This window comes from Drosophila yakuba, chromosome X (genome assembly GCF_016746365.2).
Source record: "Drosophila yakuba strain Tai18E2 chromosome X, Prin_Dyak_Tai18E2_2.1, whole genome shotgun sequence".
Lineage (NCBI taxonomy): Eukaryota > Metazoa > Arthropoda > Insecta > Diptera > Drosophilidae > Drosophila > Drosophila yakuba.
In genome coordinates, this window is record NC_052526.2 from 8422917 (window position 1) to 8448476 (window position 25560).

Sequence of the window (25560 nt, forward strand, 5' to 3'; positions counted from 1 at the left end):
AATGATTTGCTTAGTGTGCGAACATTTGATTATTTTTGGCATTCAAATCAAAAATGCCAAAAATTCGATTTTCACTATTGATTTTTTATCATAACTTGGCTAAAAAATGTCACATTGGCAAACGAATTACTGTTTTGTGCAGCTAATTAGCATTTCTAAAAACCTGGATCAGTTTTTTGAGCATTTGGGGAAAATACAATTTTTGTAATTTTTCGCATTTTTGGTAAGGGGTAACATCATCAAAATTTGCAAAAAATGTGAAAAAAATAGAATTTTATTTTGAAAACACAGTTTGATAGGAAATTTAATTACGAATTCAACGATGTATGACATTCCATATTTGGACCACTATTTCGAGTGCTGTGATAAAAATACTGATATTTATTTACGCAAAAAAACAGAAAATCGATTTTTGGCAAAATTGCAATATTTACGATTGGCATTTTCGGTATAACTTGGCTAAAAATGGTCAGAAAGTTAAAAGAATCACATTTTTGTACTCCTAATTACCAATACTAACCAACCTATTCACTTTTTAACCGACCGTGTTAAAATAATTTTTGGCCATTTTTTCGCATTTTTTGTAAGGGGTAACATCATCAAAATTTGCAAAAAATATGAAAAAAATTAAATTTTTTTCTGAAAACACAGTTTGATTGGAAATTTAATTACGAACTCAACGAGGTATGACATTCCATATTTGGACCATTATTTTTTATGTTCTGGTCAAAAAACTGATTATTTTTGGCCATAAAATCAGAAAAGTCAAAAATTTGATTTTTTATTTATTTTCGCATATTCTTTGAAACAATTTTCAGCTGAGGGTATCTAAATATCTGTTGTGATTTTCTTTTTGACGGACTTTTAGCTCCCTGCACTCGGTTATCTTCTTTCACTTAAATTTCTTTTGTTACTTGTTTTTGGTTTTTTGTTTTATGGACACGGAAATTTGTTCATCTTTTACGGCTGCTCGGTGAAAAATATTTTTGTTTGCTTGCCAAAAAAATGCGCTCGATCTTTGTTGTCATTGTTGTTGTATTTCCTATGCTGCTGTTGTTGATTTTGTTTTTTTTTTCGGAAAATGTTTTGTAGCTGTTGTTGTTTTGTCAGCATCATTTGTTGTTTTTTTTCTTTTTTGCGTGACGTAGTTACACGGAGCATAACAGGTGATATTTTAAATATAATATAAAATGGGTACTATCTTAAAAGCTGGAATGAATATAAGCTAAATATAAAAGTTATATCAAGGTGTCAGAAAAATAAATTTTAAAATATTGCATTGTTGTATTTAATTAATGTAATAATTAAACTAAGTTGTATATGCTTGCCTTATGGTTATGGTACACATTATATATTTATGAAATATTTTACTTTTATACTATAAACTCAAGCTCATTTTTTCTGCGGTGTAACTTATTTTTTTGGCTGAGCGTTCTGCCAACTTTGGTGATTTCTGCCGATAGTTGTTGGCGGGCCTTTGGTTGCTGTTGTTGTTTTTTAGTTTTTTTTAGTGTTATTGCCTTCGCCTTGCATCGCATCGCGTTGCATTGCGTCTTTTGCCACGTCGACAGGCGCTGATGTTGTTGGCCATAATGAATGCTGCGCTGCGCTTTGGGCCCAACTTGCCGCCCACTTCAGCAATTTGGACTTCTTTTTTTTGGCTGCTTTTTTTTTGCCACAGATGGCAGACAGCGTGAGTGGAAGCGAGATGGCTATAGAGTAGGAGACAACGTAAACACTTTTGACATTTTAGTTTTCACGCCAGTTTGTGTGTCCTTAAGACCTGTGAGTGTGTTGGAATGTGTGTGCACGTGTGTGTGTGCTTTGTCCTTTGTTGCCACTTTAGTTGGTCTTTTTCTGCTTTTTTCCATGTATGTATGTACATAAGTGTGTGTGTGTATGTGATGTCACCCCAACGGCCTGCTTTCATTATTGACACGAAGTTTTACCCGCTGCATTTTTCCGGGCGATGTGACCCTGTGCAAGTGATTAGCTTGGAAAATGTGACAGGGAAAATTTCCATATACAAGCTGCTAAATGTTATTGGGGATACAGTTTGTGAGCACCTCGAAAATACATACAGCGCCAAAGAACTTCAAGAGGAATTTTAAATACTATATACCATGTTATTTTGCTAAATTCCTTTACATAATAAAGCTAAAGTTACAAATGCGATTTTATTATAGTAAAATAAACAATTTAGCTTTAGAAAAAAACTATTTAAATGTGGGCAAGCCATTTAAATTGTTTAAAAAATAAAACAGTTACTGAAATAGTTATATATTTTGTAGTTCAGTAGGCCTGTGTGGCTGAATCTTTAGAATTACCCAACAGCATGGAGTTGGCAAGAATATGTAAGCCCCCTTTGTTTTTAGCCCCTTCGCACTTTGACAAGTGCGTTTTCTTGCAATGCATTTTCTTCATTTTCCACACCAATCCCTGCCCCCTGCCCCCTGTCCCTGTACTGCCACCCACCCACAGAGGGAAAGCTTTTTCCCTCGAAGTTTGTGCGACTTTCAAATGACTTTTTGGTGCGTCAGTTTAGTTGGCTGCCTTTTGTCTGCACTCACACACACAGTTGTGTGTGTATATATATAATTCTCTATATATATCTGCGATTTGTTATGATAGCATATCTCCATCTACCAGTTTGGGTTTTTTGGTAGTTAAAGTGAAATAAAACTGCAGACTTGCACAAAACCAAGATATGAAATTCGATTTACATGGGTATACTTTTGAGGACTTTTATCAAATTTTAGCAAGTTCAAATGCCGTAGTTTTCAGACAGGTACAAATAATACCCTCAGGCAGCTCATTTTATATATAATGCTACATAATTACCCTTTTGAATAAGTTGATATATATATTCCAGTGGAGTTGCGTACAAGAATTGTGAGATATATGCAATTAAAAATAAGCATTCAATTTGCCATTGAACACTGACCATATTTTGCATGGATTTTTTTTCTTCGCTGAACATCGTTTGGTTTTGCATTCATTAAGCGACCAACTCATGTGCAAACGTTTCTAATTAAAAATTGCAAAAAATATTCAGCAAAAAATGAAGACAGGGAGATATGGGAAATCTGTGGAGAAATGGCTCTTCCTTTTCCTCTAACTCTTTAGCTTACTCCACTATCTTGTTGACTGTGTGTGAGTAAATAAGCGAAACAAAATGTTGAGTGCTTGTAGAGGACGAAGTATAAAAAATGAAGCAATCAGTGCAAAAGCATATGAGGAAAATGGAGCGTGGGGGGAGGGGGGCTTCTCCAAAGGGGTGGGGCTTATAGTTTCTGCAAAGGCAATCATAGGGATACACATCAATAAGTGAAGGAGCCAAGTTGCGAGCTCTCTCCAGTTTTAGTTTTTCATTTATTTTTTTTTTTTCGGTGCTTGGCTGCCTCTTTTAGCAATTTTTAATTTGTTTTTCTCTCTTTCCTTGGAATCGTCGCCTCTCTTTCTCTATGCAACATGCCATCCATCTCACTCCTTCTTTTTTTGATAGTTTCTGTTGGTGGTGCTTTTCCTTTTCACTATGTCTAGTTTTTTGTTTTTGTTTTTTTTTTTTCAATAATTTTTACGATTTGTTCGTGCTGCAAATTTTTTGCCCCAGCCCCCCATTTTGCATATGTGTGTGTGTGTGTGTCTATGTGTGTGTGCAGGCCAATCCCCTGCGATACAACACCCCCCTTTGATGCGATGTATGTGTTTATTGAAGCGTAGCCATTGATTGGCAGGACATCTGCACACGGCATTCATTTTGAAGAGTCAGTCGACTCCGCCGGCACCACCCAACCACCGAACCACCCAACCACTCAACCGCCTCACCCACCCATCGAGACTAACCCACCGTCTAAACCACCCAAAAATCCAGCCAAACCATGCGCTTTTCCCCATCATTGATTGCATTGACTCTGACTTTTCCCCAATACTCGTACACCTTTCAGTGTTGCGTGCTTGTGTGCAAACAAGAGAAATTTATTTGTTTGCTTGCCAAATGATTTCCATTTGTTTAAAGTAATTAATAGTTTTCAGCGGCGTTAGTTTTGTGTGCATATCCTTGGAAACTGGCATATGCTCGAAATAACATTTTTCTTTTAATTTATATCCGCATTTCAAGGCATTTAAAAAATATACAAAATACTATTCAGTAATTTAGTAACACACATTATTTATAAAATTTACAATAGCAATGGCACACTTATGCATTTTCATATATTTCTCACATTTTCCTTGTCAAAAGAACACACAAGAACGCATTTCATTCATGAGGATATCCTTTTGAATCCTTGATGCTCTTGTGCTTAAAACTTGGTGAAACTCCAGTTGCACCTTTGTGTGGCACCTTTCTTGGCCAATTTTTCGCCAGCTCCTTTGTCGATTTGACCTTGAGCTGGTCGTGTTTAATTCATGTTATGACCTTTCGCATAAAGCGATTCATGTGTTCACCTCAGTGATCTTGTCCCATAATCGGGATGAGCGGTTAAGAGCCATTCGCCATCCGCCATCCGCCCTCGCCCATCTTAACCCGTCGACGGCACCCCGTACCATTTCGACCTCTTCGCCTTTTTCTTGATTTTTTTCTTTTTTTTTTTGCGTGGTGCAGGGAAATAAAGACGAAACGAGGGCATTATGGTATTATTTATGGCGAAAACTGCGCCACAGTCCGGATGCGGCAGTCACCCACTTGCCGCCCGCTTTTACCTCCCATTTCTTGGTGTTTTTTTCTTTTTTTTTTCTCTTTATTTAAAGACTTCCCCCGCCCCCCTTTCAACGTCTTGGGGTGCGTGCAGCTTTTGGGGAAAAAAGTAAAAGGAAATGCCAGTAAAATGTAATGTATTAAATTGTTTTGGCTGAAACCAAAGCATAAATATGAGATGGGCGAGGGGGCCAAAGATACACACACACACACACAAACACACACTGACACGCACACACGGGTTAAAATAAGGGATGAACTACCCTTAGCCAGGCCAAAATGCGTTGCGGTAGGTCAGGAAAAGTCGGGAAAATGCGGTGGCTCCTTCGCCGTTATTTCTCATTTTCGTGCTCTTACTTTACCTTATTTTCCATTTTCTTTTCGCCACGATTTTTATGTACGTTTCAGTGTGTTCTTGTATAATTTTTTTGTTTTTTTTTTGCTTTTTTTTTTGGGGTAGGTCGCGTGGCGGGGTGGCCATCACTTTTAGCCCTTCGCCTTTTACCGTTCGCCTAATGGCAACGCAATTTCCGCCCGAAACTGTTTAAAAACTCTTCTACGCCTACGAACACGTAGCGCAGGCACTGAGAAAAAAATTCGAGTTGCTTTTAAGAGAGGCTTTTTGGTAAGCCTCTATTGATGGCCTTGTTCGAAATCATAAAATCATACATATAAGATATACATTTTATTGGAGTTTCCAAAAAAGTAAAGGGCTCTTAGAAAACCAGCTTAACGCCTAGAAGTATGCAATGAAATGTGTGTATATCCTTTTAGGGCCTATCTTATTTGTAATATACAATATTCCCATATAATTTTGCATATATTTAGTGCTGAAAATGATGTTGTTGTTGTGCGCAGTGCAGTCGGCGCCATTTTGCTGCTGCCACTGCAGCCCCGACAAGTTGCAAGATGCACGGCGCACAAAAACTCCCTGCGAGCCTCAGCCGCCGCATCGTACAGCACCACCCAACTACCCCCAATATATATGTAGAGCACCACAGCACAGCACACCACACCACCCCACACCACTCCACCCTCCCCTCGCCGATGTTGGCGTACAAATGACATGCATGCAATGCTCATTCCCATTCCCATTCCCATTCCCATTGGCATTCCCATAGCCCCGCGCCCAAAATGGTCGCCTCGCAAATGGCAGTTGCATTCGGAATCAACGTAGCTACACCACCCACCACCACCCACCACCCATCGCCCACCGCCCAACGCCCACAGTCGCACCACGTGCTTCTAACGGCGCCGGCAGTCGACGCCTACATGTCGGAAATGTTGGCATGTCGTTGTTGTATTTCTGCTCTAATATCCTTTATAGCAAAAGTGCTTGACGTAAATTGACTTGTTTTTACTTTTGACTTTTAAGGCAAGCCCCCTATCCCCTCCCTACCCCCTCTGCCACTTCTGCCGCCCCCTTTTGGCCCATCATTGGAGGTCCTTGTTTGTTTGTTTGTTGTTGTTGTGGTTGCAATTTGGGTACACAGGATGTGCAGGATATACGGGTATACGGGGATATGTATGTGCAAATATCCATACACATACGAGTAGAACAAAACGAGAACGAGGTGCACAGGAAGGCCGTTTAATATTTATTTTATCCATGTTGTCCCGATGAAGGACTGGCATTTCCCCCCCCCTAAAAAAGGGAGGGGGGAAGGGGGTTTTGCAGGTGGCATTCGCCTATTGCAGGTGCGAAAATATGCTGCAAATGGAGGCAAGCAGATGTGGATGAATACACGAGATGTGAGTGCTTTCATGGTTGGATAATATAAAACAACGTCAATTACGTCTATCCAAAATATATAAATTCCTTTAAAATGGGTAACTTACATTTCGAGGTATAGCTGCAAATAATCATTTGATTGCCAGCAAATAATTAGAAATTATTTTAATTATAAACTTGATTTAAAGCATAAACTTTAATATATTTTGAATATTTTGAAATATTCCTGCAAATTTATATATATTATATTTATATGCAGCACCTTTGAAAGTATTTTTAAAATGAGCCAAGCAACCATAAGAAAAAGTTAATTGCCTTCAACTAAGTAGCTGCAATTCGCAGAGGATCTTAATTGAAGGATGATCTTAATTGAACTCGATGAGAAAATGCAATGCGAAACTTTCGACACTTTAATATGCACTGTTTATTGCATTAAAAATATTACATTACCTTGTATTTCATATGAGTTCTTTTGACGCCGTAATAGAATAATGCAGCTATAATATTTATATACTCATAAACAAATTATGTGCATTGAAGAAGTCAGAGGTTTTCTGGCGATTTTGAGTACCATTGCTAACATATCATTATTCTAGATATAATATAGATCATTTAGGGATTTCATTTCAACCCGTTTTCTTGGTGTCTCGTAACTAAAATGAAATAGTTTAAAATGTTTTCTTCAAGTGAACTGCTGCTGTACATTTGTTGTTGCTGCTTGCAGTTTACACGTTTTAAGTTAACAACTACAGCAACTGCCTATCGACCGGCACCATCAATTGACCTTTCGCATTGGCCAGTCGTGCCCCTGCCACGCCCCGTCCTCCCCCCTGCCGCCTTTCATCGGGTATGAGCCAAGTGCTCCAAATAAAATGCGATGCCCAAAGGCAACAGTCGCAAGTTGCAAGTTGCAAGTTGCCCGGCCCCAAGTTGCAAGTCCAAGTCCAGGAGGCTTATCTTTTTAGCCGGCTGCCGACGTGCCGGGGAAAATCTTTGGGGGCTGGGAAAATGCACTGCCAGTCTTCTAACCCCCCGCCCCCCTGGCTTTTCCCTTAGGTCCGGTCAGGTTTTCCTTCGATTTGCAGTTTTGAAGCAACGTTCTTCCAAAAAGGCTATAAAGTGCGCATAAGTTTACGCGTGAAATCAATCTGGTAGGTTCGAAATTAACCAAAAACAGCATGGGAAAACAAACTAAAATACAAAAGTTGGAAGTAATGAATACTCTACTATATGAATCACACACGAAAAATACTCACAAAATAAATGAAATTATTTTATAATTTTTATTTCAATTGAAGTAATATTTTAAATAACTATAGGTTCATATTGCTGGTTGATTCTGTAAGTTACAAAAATGTAAAAAGAAAAGATTGTTTAATACTAATTAAAATGAATCTATATACTATATTTTTTTTATTGACCAAAAACCTTATGTTAGCTGTATGACCTTTTGGCAGAGTATAAATGACTGAGAGTTGAAGTGGCCATAGCTCGCCAGCAAATCGCATTTTAATAGCTGCCATGGTCAGCGTTTCTTTCCTTTTCGCCGTACCCTTTGGCCCCTTAAGTGTGAAATTTAACCAGCTACCAGGAACCAAGAAGACTCAACGCAAACCGAACCTGAAAACGATCAGGAAAAATTAGGAAAACAAAGGAAAAACCCTCTGCGTGGCTGTCAGTGCAGTGCAGTGGCTCATAATGACTTGATGCGGCCAAGCTGAAACTGATTTAATTATCGGATAGGAAATGCTATTTGGCCATAGCTGTCGATATCATTAGATGCGGATAGCTTGTTCTATTGCGCAGACAGTTTATAAAGTGTGGAATGAAATGTACTATAAATTTATTACAGAAGATAAATATTGTAAGTATTTAAGTAATTTAGGAATAGCAAAAGTTATGACTACAAAATGCTAGACTAATAAAAGAAAATAATCATTTTAAGAGCATAATAACCTTGGAATGCTTTAATGCACTTATGAGTTCCAAAATAATAAACATATATATTTTTTTAAAATTAGTGCCTGGTATCTGCGATTTTATTTTCCACATGATTTCTTCAAGGCTCTGCACGCATTTTACTTTCCTGCACTACCTTAACCATCATTAATAACAATTAATTTGTATTTATGGCTGGGCATTCGTGGCGCCCAGGGTGCCCACCGCGAAAATGCAATTGCACAAGTAAATCCTTGTAATCCCCACATTAGTCTCCCCTTTCCCCGCCTTTCTCCACTCCCCCTCCCCCCGCTTCACCATCTCTTCCAGCAGCATCTTTTGCTCCCTTTTCTATTTTGGCTGGCGTTCTATTTCTTTTTCTTTTCTTTTTGGTTTTTTCCCCTTTTTTGGTCTTAGCAAATTACCTTCACGAGCCAAGTGAGGGGCTGCAAAAGTGGGTGGCGGGGGGTGACAAACCACATGCGATTACCCTGACAAGGTGGGCAGTGGGTGGTGGGCGGTGGGTGGTTCTGGGGGGGGCGGGCTAACAAATCGCTGAAAATATGCGATGCGTGTGTCGTTGGTTGTGGAAAATGGAGCTCGAAACTGCAACAAGCACCAAGGTAATGCATACCCCAAAAACGGTACAGTAGCCACTACTTCAGTGCACTTCTCGCAGCAGAAAATATAAAGAATTGTTTAACATACAAAATACAAACTATAAAAATGATATATCAAATAGTATATTATAATTTCCCTATAGTTGCACATAATTGCTTCAAGTTGTTAGGTTGTATATTATAGTATATATTCACTGTAGATATGCACCCCGTACATACGTTTAATATACCCGCTTTCAAAAAAAAAATCTTGGCACAAGGCGCCCCAGGCATAAAAAGAAATAAAATAAAATGACGGCGGGCAAACAAGTAAAAATCGCATGCAATTTGAAGAAAAATATGCGAGAAGTAAACTTTTGAACGACGCATTTTTCCAGCTTTTCCGACGCCCTCGTCGCTTCCCCCCTCCCCCCCCCCCCACCAGTTTTGTGAGGGGTTTGATGCTCATCATAGCCATGAAATGTGCAAGTGCGTTAGCCCCAAAACCAATTTTCAGTAATGACTGCATTTTGCCGTCGTCTCAGCTTTTCCCACCCTGCCACACAGCCCCCTCCTTTCCCTGAAAAGCCCCGCCCGAGAACGATGTTGTCGGTTTAAATGCACAAAAGCGCGCCAAAGGACATGCCAAGGACAAACGTTAGTTGAACCGGTTGGAAAAGCGGGGAATGGGGATAGAAGGGGGATAGAAGGGGGATAGAAGGGGGATAGAAGGGGGAACAGTGGGGGAGGCGCCTTGCGTAATTTGCTGCGGCAATGGCGGCAAAACACATCGCAAAATGGCGACAGATCCAAAAGGGAGTCTACAGTGTAGGCCCCCCTTCCCTTCCCACCCTGCTCGCCCACTGCCACGCCCCCTTTGGGATCCCTTTTCGCCTTTGCGGGTTTTACAATTTTAAGATTTATTTACGTGCTTCGGGGAGTCTTCCAGCTCCCCCCGCCCCCGCCCTATTTTAAGGGGGGCGGATAAATGCATGCGTTTGTTGGCCGAGACGCGCCAAAAAGTTTTCCCTCCGCTTTTCCCGAACGCCAGCTGCATACGAATTGGTAGAGTAGATGGCAACCCTGCCGCCGTCGCATTTCAACAGCCAGGGTTGCAATGTGCGTGTGTGCAAAAGTCAGCCTGTGACCTGTTTGTCCTCTAAAGTGAAATATTTTGCAGCAGGCGAAATGCAATTTTCTATGTGTTGTGTGGCCAGAACTTGGACAAAAACACCCCTCTGCGCAGAGCGGCGGGAAAAGCGGAAAATGTGAAAACTGCACGCGTGACATGCAATGATACGATATGTATCGGTACATAATATTAAAATAATTATAATGTTAAAACAACATTATGTATGCTCATTTCATACAACAATCTAGAAAACAAACAGATACAAATACAGATATCTTTTATAATAAAAATACAGATATCTTATATAATAAAAATACAGATATCTTATATAATAAAAATACAGATATCTTATATAATAAAAATACAGATATCTTATATAATAAAAATACAGATATCTTATATAATAAAAATACAGATATCTTATATAATAAAAATACAGATATCTTATATAATAAAAAAAAAGATATCTTATATAATAAAAATACAGATATCTTATATAATAAAAATACAGATATCTTATATAATAAAAATACAGATATCTTATATAATAAAAATACAGATATCTTATATAATAAAAATAAAGATATCTTATATAATAAAAATAAAGATATCTTATATAATAAAAATACAGATATCTTATATAATAAATAGGTAATAATAGATGTTTAAAAGTATAGAAGGATGCCATCCCTATCGGCATTATCCTGCTCAGCTATCGGTTATTCGAACATTGCGTACGACGTAAGATGTCGCTGGAGCATCATTTAATGCGCCGCCAGTTGTCTTAGCAGCCGGCTTTAGTGGGTTAAGATGGGGGAGTGGGGGGGGGGTCCATTTCGTGGTCCAGGGACGGCGGGCTGATAGCAAAAGGGGAGCCGGAGACGTCACTGGCATATTTCATTTTCCAGCTACTTTTTTGCCGCTTCATTTGACAGGGCAACTCAGGGGAACTCAGAGGGGGGTATTTGGAGGGTGGGGGGAATAGGGAGTGCAATGGGATCTACATCATAATCTTGCCCCCGCTGCCACGCCCCTGGCCACTGCTCTAAAAACGCAGAATGTATTTGAAATGTTTCAGCATTGATAAATAGTTTTGCGCTGTCCTGCGGGGATGCAGTCAGCATCACAGCTTTTCCGCTTTTCCCCTATTCCCCTTCGAATTTTCCAGACCCCTTCCCTCCCCCCTCCCCTCTCTTATGTGTGGGTTGGCTTTTCGAAATTAGGAAAATTAATGTGGGAAAATGCTGTGCCCCAAAGTGAAGCGAAGAAGCGAAGGAGGCAACAAACGCATTTCATATATCATCACAGCGAAAAACGGATGGCGGCTGTGGGGGAATTTATTTCTCGAATTGATTTTCCACTGAGCTATTTCTTTTATTGAAATTTGCCGAAAGGAAACCAAATAAAATCATAAATTCTGCCCAGTTCTTTTTTTTTTTTGCGTGTTTGTGTGTGTGCATTTCTTTTTTAGCTGGGCTCATATTTATGGCTGAGTTATTTTCATATTCGCAGCGTGAAGGCGGAAATGGTAACAAGAAATAACAGGAAGAATATTTTCCAATCGAAATTGCAGTTTTTTTTTCCTTTTTTTCTGAGCAGCAGTTTTGCTGTTTAAATGTTTTATGTAGCTATAACTAACCATAAGTTTAATATAAGATATAAACAAATTTTTGTGTAAAGCTAACTTACGTATCTTTCCAATTGCAGTCTTGTAATTGTGTTCATGTTTTCTTTCATTTCAGACTCAACAAGCCTTGTTTTTATTTTGAAGTTTCCCTGTTTTGAGGTCGATTATTATCCCTTTTATTTTTTGGAGCCTTTTTTTTTAACCGCATTGCAGCTCATTATCATTTGACAGCTCACCTTTTGCATCTACTGACCGCTTGTCATATTAAATCGAATAATAGCTCGCACCTCAACACCGATGGCCATAAAGCAGTTAAAACCGAAGAAGGAAACGCAGTTACATGAAATGTGTCGACTTGCTGTGGTGGCTGTAAAAAAAAAAAATTGTAAGCAATTTGCACGCGAGGCGATAAAAATCATCTTAAACGCGCGATTAATGTCAATTTTATCAATAAAATTATAAATAAAGACATGAAAACGAGCCGAGTGCGAGATAAGCGCGAATGAAATGCGAACTCAAGTCACAACAACCAGACACTGAGACACCACCAACAACAACAAACACAACAACCACAACAACAACAACAACCATAACAACAACAACAACACTGAGTGCAACAACAAATGCGATAAGAACAGCAACAACAAACACAAACGCCAAAACAGCAGGCAAATTATGGAGTGTGTGGCACAGGCTCACGTTCCATGGGGCAGCATACGAATGGCAATGAAATCGCACTTTAAAATACCCTACAAATATTTTATTTTATAATTAGTAACTTAAACTATAATATACATATGACTATGATGAGAAAATATAGTTGGTTTGGTTATGAGACATATAGATATTGTAACTATGCTAAGCATGATTTATATATGATACACTAAGTACTCTTCATAAAGAAATGCTGTGATTAAAATATTTCGAAAATTTATAAATTTTTAAATGGTAAAATGGTAATAAAATGAGCCTGTAAATTGCCAGAAACCGAAGCTGATTTTTAAGTTCCAGCCAATGAGATATCGAAATACCCTTTGGGCAGGGTATGCGAAAATATACAAAAATAAAACGCAGCTGGGCCGGCTGCTGGCCTTAATCCTGGGGGAGATTAGCCCAGTGGTAAGGGGGGAGAAAGGGGGGCAATTGATGCAAATGCGCAGCTGCCACATGCTCAACTCAACTTGGGTTAGTTTTTTTTTTTTTTTTTTTTTTTTTTGTTTGGTTTGGTCCAGAAGCAGAATGCCAGTTGCATTGCGGGTGTTTAACAGTCGGGAAAAATGACGGGGGTGAAGGGGGGAATGGTGGCAAAAAGTGGTCGAGTAGAGAGAGAGCCCAAAGCGGCGATTTGGCTAAAATTTATTTCATTTCATTCAGCATGCTTAGCACATTAAGAACAGTGGCTCCAAATTGCCAGCTAAACGAGATACTCACTATAAATGTTTGAGCTTCGAAAATGCATGCGATTTATCATGCAAGTAATTTTATTGCATTTTTATAATCTTCTTGTTTGTGCTATCATCAGGTTTTATGCTCTGTAAAATTCGAGGTAACTTGTTCAAACATTATTTGGTTAATTTCGCATTATTTTATTGACTATTTTGCCACTTTTGGCCACTGTGCCCCATGCGAGGCGTTCGCATTTCCCACGCCAACTGCCAAATGGGCGAGTTCAAAGCGTTTTGTGCACGGCCAAGATTCCGCTTCCAATTACACAAAAGATTGCTGAGAACTCACAAAAGCCGAACAGAATCCGAATCCGAGTCGAGGAGAGTCTAGAGCTGGAGTCGAAGACCAATTTTCCAGCGAAATGTGCAACGTGTCAGCTGAGTGGGAAAAACGAAACAAGAAGTGGCAAAACAAAAATTGGCGAAAATTGAAAACTGCTGCTCCAATTGCAGACCCATGACGTCATCGTCGCGTCTTTCTAAAAACAAAACAAACAACTATATATATATACATATTTATATAAAAAGAGAAAAAATAAAAGGCAGCCACTTGTTGCCAATTGAAAATTACACTCGCATGCCAAAATGCCTTTTTCCGATTCGTAATTTTCGCGATTTGCATAAACTGTGCGATTTTGGACTCAAATTATGCCTACCCCTTTTGTATTTTTTTCTAGTTTTTCTTTTTAGTTTTTTGTAGTTTTTTTTGCTTATTTTTCCCTTTGTCGGCATGGCGTTTGTCGTCGTTGAAGCGCGCAAAATTTTCTTAATGAGCTACAAACAATGCTCGTAAAAAACGTCGAGCCCAAAAGCCGGTGTATATGGCCAAATTAATCGCCGAGGAGCATGCGATGCTAATTTGTTATTGTTATGGTTATTGGTGTAACTAGTTTGTTCGGAGTCAAAGGTAAAGTCTTTGCGATTCCAAATCCAACTGCTTGGATTTTTACAAAAAGTAGTAGTGAGTTTTCCTGGATGGTGTAAAAAGGCATTTGAAATGCTGTTTAGGAACTCTATATTATATTTTACGGATGTATTACAATTAAATCTATACCCTTAGTAAATATAAATATATATGTATCACATATATATTGGTTTTATAAGTAATGATTACAAGTAAATGACCAATAAAATGTGAATAGAGCAATTAATCAAAAGTCCCCTGAATGCAGACACATGCAACTAAAACGTAAATGCAATTCTGGGCGGAGAAACCCTTTCGTGGCTGCCAATTGGCCACTCCACCCATTGAAATGGGGTTTCCTGCGCCGTGGCAGCTCAACTGTAATTACACTTTACTAAATCAAAGTGATCCCCCCACCGATCCGGTTGACAATCGAAAAAAACTAAAAGAAAAAAAAAAGAAAAAAGAAGAAAAATAAAAGGCAGAAGCCAAAGATCAATGGAGCAAATGCCGCCGTTCGTATACTGTGTTCCAAGGTGCGATACCCCAAACTAGTGGGCACGTCAACTGCCACAAGGAAATTGCAACTGGCAACTTGCAACTGGCGACTTGCAACTTGCAACTTGCATCTCACAATGTTCAGCAGCAAATTAAAAGCGATGCGCGGGGCGATGGGCTGGCATATTGAAATAAGATCAATATCGCGGTGAGCAGCGCGTAGTTGCGTTTAAAAATATAACTACGATTGTTCCTGCCACAGCAACAGCTACAGCAGCAGCAGCAGCAACTTGCAACACCAGCGGCAGCAGCAGCAGCAGCAACAACTGTCAAACAAGCAACAAGACATATTACGGGCGCGGGCAGAGAACTTGGCCCAGACATCGACCCTCGAGACTCATTTACAACTGACCGAATGAAGGCGCTCAAGTATCTCAGTATCCCAGCATCTATCTAAGTATCTATCCCCTGGTGTGTGTGTCTGTGTGTGTGTGTGTGTGTGTGTGTGTGTGTGTGTGTCTGGGTGTGTGTGCATTTGTGTGTGTCCAACACTTTGCGCCAAATCGATTGTCCTGCCTGGAACAGATGTTGAGCATGGGCTCAGCTCGAGGTGTTCCTTCCGCCCATTTTCCAGCAATGTTGCGGTCTTTAAATGTGGCTTTAAATTAGGGCCAGAAATAACTGCAAACTTATGTATTGGGTTACATTTTATTACATTTTTTCCAGATGACATTTAAATAAGATATGACCCAAAACAGCTCTTCTTCAATTAAACCATTAAGTATTGGACATTGATTGCAATTTTTCAAAATCACTACATGCTACTTTTATATTGAAAACCAATTTAACTCAACGCAAAATGCTACTTTTATATTTTAATTTAACTCCACGCAAAATTAAACATCTAATGTATATAATTTGATTAATTATAAGTAGTTTCATAATTAATTTTTATTATTTTATTTTTTTAAAAAGGTTTACCTTTAAGGTAGCAATACTTTTCATATTTCAACGATAAATATTCACAGCATTTCCATATGGAAGTTGGCTTGAAAGCCCCCAAAAGATCGGTACTTCCTTCTGATGTAAACTCAGTGGCTTGGGATCGTTGTTTTTTTTTTGTTTACTGAGTTTGTGTTTTTTTCTTTTATTTTTTTTGTGTTTTGTGTTTTTTGTTTTGTTTTTTATTTTTTGGTTTGTTGGCTGTGTTTGCTGCCGCTTCAGAGGAAACCGCCGCCAACGCTGCTACCATAAAAACAATTGCTGTTGTTGTTGCTGTTGCTGCTTTTGTTGTTGTTGTTGGTGGTGCTGGTGGTGGTGGTGGTGGTGGTGGTGGTGCTGCTGTTTTTGTTGGTACGCAATTTAAATGGAATTTCTGCTACTGGGCCCACGAACGCTGATCGCCATAAATAATCGCGCTGTGGCCGCAGCTTCAGTTCCTGCCTCAACTTTGGACTTCAGCCAGCAGGCAGCATCAATGGTGGCGGTGTCGCAGCAACAACTGCAACAACAGCAGCAAACATTGCTGCAACAACAGCAGCAACAGCAACAACAACAACATGAACAACGAGCAACTGCAACGGCGACCGCATCTCAGATCGCGCGATAAGGTAATTGGACTATTATGTCAAAAAGTATTTGGCGTTTAAGAAATATGGCCTGGCATTTGACATTTCGGCAGCCAGTAGTCGCATCGTATGGATCGTACGTATCGGTTGTAGTATACTATAGCATAGTATATGTAGTATATGTAGTATAGTATAGTGTATAGTATAGTGCCTCGTTCGCAATGCCGCCCCTTTCGGCAATTCGAACTGCAATTGCCACAGAACAAAAGGTGCACATTAAAAACTGTTTCGATATCGAGATTGCATTGATCACATGGACCACAAGGGTTAAGCGGGCGAGTAAGGGGGACAGTAAGGGGATACGGAGTATGGGGAGTGGAGAACGCATTGTCACCAGCAAAGTCGGTGGTTTTAAAGTGTTAAGGGGCATGCCCCGATCCCAGGCAGCGATCCCCAACCAGCGATGATCAAAGCCAATGTGCGTGGTCATGTAATTGATTACGCTGCAATCTTGAATGGGTATCGCAATTGGGATCGGCATTGGCATTGGCATTGGCATTGGCATCGCCATCGGCATCTCGGTATCGGCATCGAAATGGAGGAGATGGAAATCGCAGAAGGCTTCCCATTCGGGATTAATCATTAAATCTGGAGAATGGTGCGATGATCAATGGAGTCCGATTGTTTAAAACTCTAATCGGTTTGCGCTGTGTGGATGTATTTATATATATGCTTTACTTATGGATTAAGAACGCAGAACTAGACTTTAAACGGTGTAAAAATATGAGTTAAATACAAGTTCTTATCAGTAATAGCTAAAGTATATTAATTTAGTTATCACTGACGAAATTCCAATTTATGTTATCAACTGAGGTTTTGCACAAGATATCGCACGTGTTTTTGGTTTATAAATAAATGCTATATTTTATTAAAATTTATTGCCATCTTAAGCAATCATATCGAGGCAGTCGTGGCCGAGTGGTTAAGGCGTCTGACTAGAAATCAGATTCCCTCTGGGAGCGTAGGTTCGAGTCCTACCGACTGCGTTTGTGAGCCACATTTTTGTACAATAAAATAATTATATAATTATAATAGCCGCCTCTACTCGGAAATATGTACATATGGGCATAAGTGCATTCCAGTGTTATTGTCTAGCGTACGAAAAAAAATATATAAATTAAATACCATCACACCATCAAGCAGTGTAGTAGCTGAGCTATTTTAATCTACACATCTTAATATTACTGAAAAAAATCCTTTCTTATAAAAAGCATAACATTTGCTAAAGTGATGTTCGTTATTTGTACCCTTTTGCGTATAATTGTGGGGAATATGAGAGGCATTAAAATGCCTCGCCCGGCCATTTAATTAACCAGAGGCAAGTCGAATGAGCCAAATTGAACATCCCCAAATGGTTGAGGGGTAAGGTTAAGGGGAATATTATGCTATGCTATATGCTGTGCTATATGGGATATGGGATATGGTATATGGTATATGGGATATGGGATATGGCTATGAGAACAAGATGAATTACCTTTTGCCACTGCACGTGAAACTGACACGCCAATGGGTGTGTGTGCATAAGTGTGTATACAAGTGTGTGTGTTGAGGGGGGGGCTAGAGGGGTTAAGGGAGCTCTTCTTCTCGCCGTGCCACACATGGCTTTCAACACGTTTTTGGCCATTTCTGCTGCCGCTTCTTATGCCGCTTCTGCTGTTGCTGTTGCTGTTGCTGCAACTTGCTGCGTGACGACTGAAAACGACGACCGAATGATGGCTTAATTCATTTGCTCGCCCGGATCGCCCAAAATGCATTTTTAATTTAATTTCATGAGGGAAAGGAAATTAAATTGAATTATTTACTCTGGCTCGCAAAAAAAAAAAAACAAAAAAACACAACAAAAAAAAGGAGAACATCGCGGCACCGAATCCATTAAAATTAGTTTCAATATGGCCGTATGGAACGCTTTCGATTTGGATTAAGTGCAAGTGGATGGGTCGTCGGTGGATCTACAGGCCCTTTTGGGAAGTCCAAGTAACCCCCTGCCATTTTAATTGCCACCAGCTCAATTATGATAAATAGAAGTTGCTCTTGCTCTTGCTCTTGGCAAAGCCCAAGTTTTGCATAATATTTTCTTTTTCGCCGCCGCCGCGGATTATACGCAAATCGTCATTGTTGGCCCGGCTAATTTTCATATTTTTCCCCTTTTCGGTTTTTGCTCGTTTTCATGCATTTAATTGGATTTGGAGTTGGAGTCGGAGAGTCGGCGGAGTCTTTTAACTGACTGCGATTACATTCTAATTATGAAAAATTCTTAATAACCGAATGATACAAGGCGGAATGGACGAGAGGAACTTTGAGAGACAGGTGGAAAATAAACGTCTTGGGACTGCGAAACGAAAATGGGTTCCCTGGAAATATTTTTGGCCTAAGAAAAAGACATAATATTGTAGAGGTTTAAAGGGAATAAATTCATAAATCTTTGATGATACATTAAATACCCATTTAAGGCCAATTATAAATCAATATTCAATTCATTCATTTAGTTAATTACGTAATTTGCAAGCTTTATATTTTTTTTTTTGACAAATTTCCACATTGAGAGTTGTCAAAGTCGCTGCTAGTTTGCATATGCCGTAAAATTGCTGTGGCCATTTATGAACTCGACGTTTTCCTTTGAACCTGCGATGGAAAACCACAATTGGCCGTTAGGAAAAGCCGTGTGTGTGTGTGCTTTATGTATTTGGTCAGCCTGACGTGTTGTTGCCCAAATGCGCATATCAAACATCAAACATCAAAATGTGCAACATTTCAACGTCTTTAGTCGCGACTTCAACTTCAACTGCGATTACCACTCTGACTGCAAAGTTGTGTCAAAGTTTTGAATAACGCAACATTTTTTGTCATGGCCAATGAAAAGATTTGTTTGCTTATTTTGGTCTAGGTTTTCCCACTTTTTGAGCGGCCGCCAAAATGTTGCGGCAACATGTTGCCGGCGATCGCTTGTCTGAAACTCTGAAAAGTTGACAAATAAAAAATCAATGGTAAAAACAAATAGAATAATTAATCTTTTACAACGTGGAATACATTACAGAATAGCTGGCAGAATTTTAAGGTATACTTTATTATATTAATATAATATAATTGATTTGTTTAATAAGTAAGGAAAAACACCTAATAAATCTGCAATTAATTGCTTAATAATTCGCATTGCCATGCTGATTACTCTTAGTGTATGCGCACAGCGATTTCCAATTGCGCCATTTGACAGGCAGATAAAAAAGTTGAGAATTCGAACAATGGAGACGATGACAACGCAGCAGCAACAGCAGCAACATCAACTGCTGCAACATCAACTGCAACTGTAACTGCAATGCGGACATCGATGTGCGTGCTTGACCAAAAAGCAAAAGTCAAAAGAAGAAATACGAAAAAAATGCCCACTCTGCTCAATTCCGCAGCTCGCTTTAATTGAAAGATGTCAATTTGCAAACGCACAAAGTGCGTTGCGCAACAGCAACAACAGCAGCAACATCAGCTACAACAACTGCAGCCACCAAAACAACAAAAACAACTGCACATAACAACTGCAGTGGGACACAAACAACGAGCTGGGAACACAACAAACGCGGCGATCTGCGGGCTCCAAATAAATTTCAGCCAAATTGCCAACGTCAGCGACGCTATCAGCGGCATTTATCAGTTGGCTTTAAACTCTCAAGTACACAGATGAGCTTAAATGCACTGGGAGAAACGCAGACCATGTGCTAAAATCAAAAGAAAAACTTGGGAGTACTTAAACGCAGTTCAAGATACTTTACATGTTTGCACATAAGATACATGTTTGTACCAAATATATTATTTTTTGTTAAAGAAACAGAAACACTTAAAAACATTCTTAAGCTCCTAAATTTGTTCTCAGTGCACTGGTGTGTGCGTGTGCTTTTCGTATAGGCTGCATGCTTTATCGCAATATTTAATTGGCAAAATATGCGTCTAAACGCACATAAATTGCATTGCTAACGCGTTTGTTGCGTCTCCCCTCTCGCTCTCCCGCCCTATCGCCCTCTCGCTTGCTCCTGCACACGACATCATCTGTGGCAGCGTCTTCCTACACTCTTCTTCTTCTTTTTCCTCTTCTTTGGGCACCGCACACCAATTACCTGCAACAACAACAGCCATATAAACAACAACAATTTCCACACGCAATGTCAAGGCATTTCACTCAACTGTTGCTGCTGTTGTAATCACAGTGGGCACTCGATAAAGGCAACAGTGAGATCAAGTGCTCAAATTAGAATGTATCTATAGGAAAATAGCATATTTGTATCTTTAACTTGCGGATAATTATATGAAAGTGCACGAGGTAATAAAAAGGGATCTATATCTATAATAAAATCATTCAAACAAAAACAAACAATGCAAATCATTCAAAATAAATGAAATCAAATTCTGAGCATGCAGATGCCTTATCGAGGGATCACTGTACTGCTTGACCAGGTTATTTCGCAGGTTTCCCGACTGTTTCTTTCACTGCTGCTGCTGCTTTGACTACTGCTGCTCCTTCAGCAATTTTATCTGCTGCTGCAGTTGCTGTTGCTGCAGTTGCTGCTGCTGTTGCGTTGCTGCTGTTGCTGTTGCTGCAGCGGCAATTGCTGTGCGGCTTGCTGCAGCGACATCGGTTTGTATGAGTCTTGCAACTCCGCGAATGGAGGTTCAAGAATTGCCGCACTAACCTGCCGCAAAATGTCACAATTGAAAGCATCGTTTAAACAGAAAGAAATAAACTACAATGATGAAACATAAATAAATATACATTTTTGGAATTTCAACTATGATGAAACATAAATAAATATTCATTTTTGGAATTACAGCTACAATGAAACATAAATAGATATACATTTTTGAAATTGCAACTATGATGAATCATAAATAGATATACATCTTTGGAATTACAACTATAATGAAACATAAATAAAAATACATTTTTGGAATTACAACTATGATGAAACATAAATAAATATACATTTTTGCAATTCATAGCGAAGATAGTATATGAGTTACACATTACATATACTAAACATAAATACATAGAAAACAATTGAGGTGGATAAAAAACCTATTAATACTTCGAATGCATAAATTGAATACCAATAAAATTGATACACAATATGCAGCTTGATCCTTGATATGTAGCTTGATTATTTTGTGGGTAGTACCTTTATTGTTGCAGTGTACCATTGCGTTGCACCACTGACCACTTGAAGTCGAGGCCTGCTTTTTGGCCTTTGCGGCTTTGCGGAACTTGTTAAATTGTCGCAAAGTTATGAGTCGCGCAGTAAACTCAAGTATCGATGGCTTATTTCTGGTTTATCGCTGTGCTCAGTTCGATTGATAAGTGGCAAGTGGCAAGTGCTGTGAGTGCTCGCTTTAAGCAACCTTGAATGTGCCGAAAGATGTTTATATAAACTTTATATGTACGTATGTATGTATATAACATCTCGCTGGCTGAACTTGCTACGAAAACTTTTAACCAGCACAACGACCTTCGGTTAAAGTTGCGGAAAATTCCCCTTCTTTCATTCAGCTTCTGTGTGTGTGTGTGTATGTGTGTGTGTGGGTGGGTGGGAAAACTTTGTCTTAAAGTTCAAACTGGAGCAAAAACTATTTGCCCCAAATGCGGCGGCCACAATGCATTCCTCCTTCTCAGTTCTCAGTTCTCAGTTCACAGTTCACAGTTCTCAGTGGCAAAACACATAGAGGTATCTCTATGTGCATTTGCAAGGGGTACATAGTATAAAGCATGCACTCGGAGTCCGGAGTCTGGATTCTGGATTCTGCAGTCTGGAGCCTGAGTATGTATATAACTCTTTTTTATTTGAATGCCAGCGCACTGCCAGGCATCGCACAGTGGTCCAATGCCTGCTGATAATGGCATCAAATTACTCATTCAATTAATGCTACAACAATTGGTATTTATTGAGTACGCATAAGCTATAGAAACAATGTACAAAACGTGGACTCTTAAGGATTTGTTTATTTATACAATGCACTGCACTTTGATATAATACGGAAATTATAAAAATTAATAATATTCCATTTGTAATGGTAATAAAAGTTATCTGGATGTATACAATATCTCGTAGCTCTATGATTAATTGCATAAGAGAGTTTACTATTATTACGAATATTTCAATCAGTTTTTAGCCCAACTTTAAAGCCTTTGCAGACAATGTTCCGCAGCGACGTCGCAGCTGTTTTCGCGCGCAACTTGAGCAACGTCCTTGGCCATTCTCCAGCTTGCACTTAAGCCTTTCTCTCCACCCACCACCAAACACCACCCACCACCACCACCCACTTCCGCCGCCCAACTTTTCCTCTTTTCCCTGCTGCAGCAGCCGCTGTTGCTGTTGCTGTTGTTATTGTTGTTGGCTTGTCTGGCGTTGTCTGCAAAGTTTTCCATATTTTTAGTGCCAGCGAACGGCAGTGCGAGCGAGAGGGCAGTTGAGGGCGTGAGCGAGAGCGGGACAGACAGATAGAGTTTTCCAGTTTCCCACTTTGCAATAAGTTTCAAACTTAAATAAGGATAATAAAATGCTGTCGACTGCAGCAGCTTCCTGTGACTCTCTCTCTCTTTCTGTGTGTGTGTGTGTGTGGATGTCTCATTTGTTCGCTTAGGTACTCGCCGCCCACCACCCACCACCCACTTTCGAGAACACCCCCCACCCCGCACCACCCCCTAAGCCAACGTCCTTGAGTTTGTCTGCTCGCTGTCTGCCATTCCTGCGAAGCAACAACAACGAGAGCCAGCGCCGGAGAATGAAGAACAAGGACTTTTCCAGCAGCAACCTTGCCATTGCCACTCCCACCAACCAACGCCGCCCACTAACGCCCCCCGCCCCTTTTTCGCCGGATGATTCACTCTTGAACAACTTTTTAACATAATGAAATCAAATAAAATGTAGGTAGCAAGCTGATGCAGCCAAAGACACCGCACATAAACGTATATATGTATGTTTAAATATATATGTATATCTCATATAAATATGGGTAACGACTTGTGCGAGTGCGGGGGGAATAACAATATATATACATATATATATATATGTATATATATTCCGGTTGTCTGCGGCTTTAGCTGCTTACTCTGTGGAACACTTTCGCTTTTCGCCGGAGCAGCGGAAAATAATGCAGCCACAGCTACGGATACAGATACAAATATAGATACAGATACTGATAAAGATGCAGATACGTTTATTCCGGTGTCGCCACCTCAAAACCGATTTAATGGCGGTCATGTCCTTGTGCATTCATTACCTCTGCCGGGTTCCTTATTTAATGTCTATGTTTTTTTAAAGAAAAAAGCAGGTAAAATGTTAATTTCAATCACATATGTACGTAGATTTAGTGCTTCTCTGTCAAATTAAATGCTTTTTTGTATATCGTTTTTTATAATTTATTTCCCTTAAAGTCAAGCCAAAAAGGCTTACGAAATGCGAAGGGTGAAATCTTTGTTTTCCGCATGCAAGGCAAGTTGGCCCTCCGGTCGTATACTTGATTTTCGTACATGTGAACGCCATTTCGCCGTCGCTTGTCCCGAAGCTGAATGACTTCAATTGAGCCCAAAATACAAAAGAGACCCCATTTTTTGAGTTCATTTCGATGCGGCTCTGTCCAATTTAATCTTGTCCCTCCTCAGTTCGCTGCAATTTAAATATTTTCTAACCATCTGCCCATTCCGATTGCAAAACGTAAATTAGTAAAACAAAAAGAGTGAACTGAAAGATGAAGCGATGGAATGGAATGGGAAATCCTGCTGCTCATTTTGGCAAACAGCCGCTGGCAGCTGTCTCAGTTTTTCATTGCTTGCCCCCGTTTTCCCGTGCTGCTTACCCCTCTGTATCTTGCCATCATTTTGGATGCGACACAATGACAATTGCAGTGCAACTGTTACAGTTGCCCCACCTTCAGAACCCATTTTCATTTCAACCATACCGACTGCCTCATTTGTGTATGATTTTCTGCTTCAAATGAACTCGTCTTTGCCATTTATCAGCCGATTTTCGATGAGTTTCTTTGGTTTTTCTGCACATTTTGTGTGATTTTTGCAAGCTAAAAAAAGTGCATTTAATAAGATAGCAACTATATGATATAACATGTACTTTTAAAAAGAATTACCTTTGAATTTAATGTAATTAGAATCTTTACTTTAACAAATTATATGTGTCACATTCTCAAAATATCTACTATTTTAAATTCTTCGATTTTAAGCATACGGAAATGCGTCCTCGTTTTAGAATGCTTCACTTTCTAGCTTCCAGTTGCGTGCGTCTCGTTTTTAAGCTGGACTTGGCCACCATCCTGTGACCCCTGCCACGCCCCCTACAGCGACCCCGCCCACCGACCTGCTGCACCGCCCACCGCCCACTCATCCTGCGCTTCATTTCGTGCGCTGTCGTCCATCAGTGAAATAAAAATGTCACTCCCATTGCAATCCATCACGTGACAAATGTCCCTCTCCCTCTCTCTCCCCCTCTCACCCCCTCTCTCCCCCTCTCACCCCCTCTCTCTCACTCTCTCTGCTTCTTCTTACTCTTGAAGCGTAATAGTGCCGAAAAAAGGAGCAGTGCCAGGATCGTAGGGTACACGGCAAAAAATAGTTACCTATTAGATTCATAATCTAAAAGAATTGAGAATAAGATTTTGGTTTCGCATGTCTTATATTAATCAGCTCGTTAACAAGTTGATAACTTAATTTTCCAGCAGCTTAAGGAGAATATTATTTTAGCACTTTTTTTTTCAGTGTAGTGGGCGGTGTGGGAGTGGCAGGCGGCCAAAAGCCAAAGCCAAGCCCAGCGAATGACGTGACATGGCGAAAAACTTTTGGTTCGCCAGCAACACGCAGTGGGCGTGCGGAAGGGGGCGTGGCACACACACACACACACTGCCTTGGTTTTTTATACATTTTATTTTACCCATTTACTCGCAATTTTTTTTCCCGTGTTCTTCACTCTTTTCTGGTCTGTTATTTTTATGCGCCTTAGTCTGAGTTTGTCTTTCGCCTCGTTCATTTTCCTCTTCTTTTATTTTTTGTTTTTTGTAGATTGCATCCAAAATTTATATTGTGTGTATGTGTGTGTGTGGCATGCGGATGGTGGGTGTGTGTGTGTGTGGGTGACTTTTGGGTGGTTGGGCGGTGCAGGTCTTGGCCAAAATGGCCGCTCCAAGTCGATTATTTATAAGCACTGACAGCGTCGCGTCAACTTGATGATAAACTATGTTTGCCGCGGCGTCCTAATTGAAAATAATGTTAGTCTTCCCACCGTCCATCGGCCTTTCCCCCTCCCCCACCCTCCCCCATTTCCCTTGCCCATCCAAAAATGCACTCGAAACAATTTCCCATTGGTTGTTGCGTTGT

The 25560-nt window shown here is 39.8% G+C and overlaps 1 long non-coding RNA gene and 1 other non-coding gene across 2 annotated transcripts; both read left to right on the forward strand.

Moving 5' to 3' along the window:
• Positions 1–7727: 7727 nt before the first annotated feature.
• Positions 7728–12714, forward strand: LOC120322381. Its single transcript, XR_005562185.1, has 2 exons — positions 7728–8295; positions 11843–12714. It is a non-coding gene; the product is annotated as an uncharacterized LOC120322381 (long non-coding RNA).
• Positions 12715–17106: 4392 nt separating this feature from the next.
• Trnas-aga lies at positions 17107–17188 on the forward strand. The gene has a single exon. It is a non-coding gene; the product is annotated as a tRNA-Ser (tRNA).
• Positions 17189–25560: the final 8372 nt, after the last annotated feature.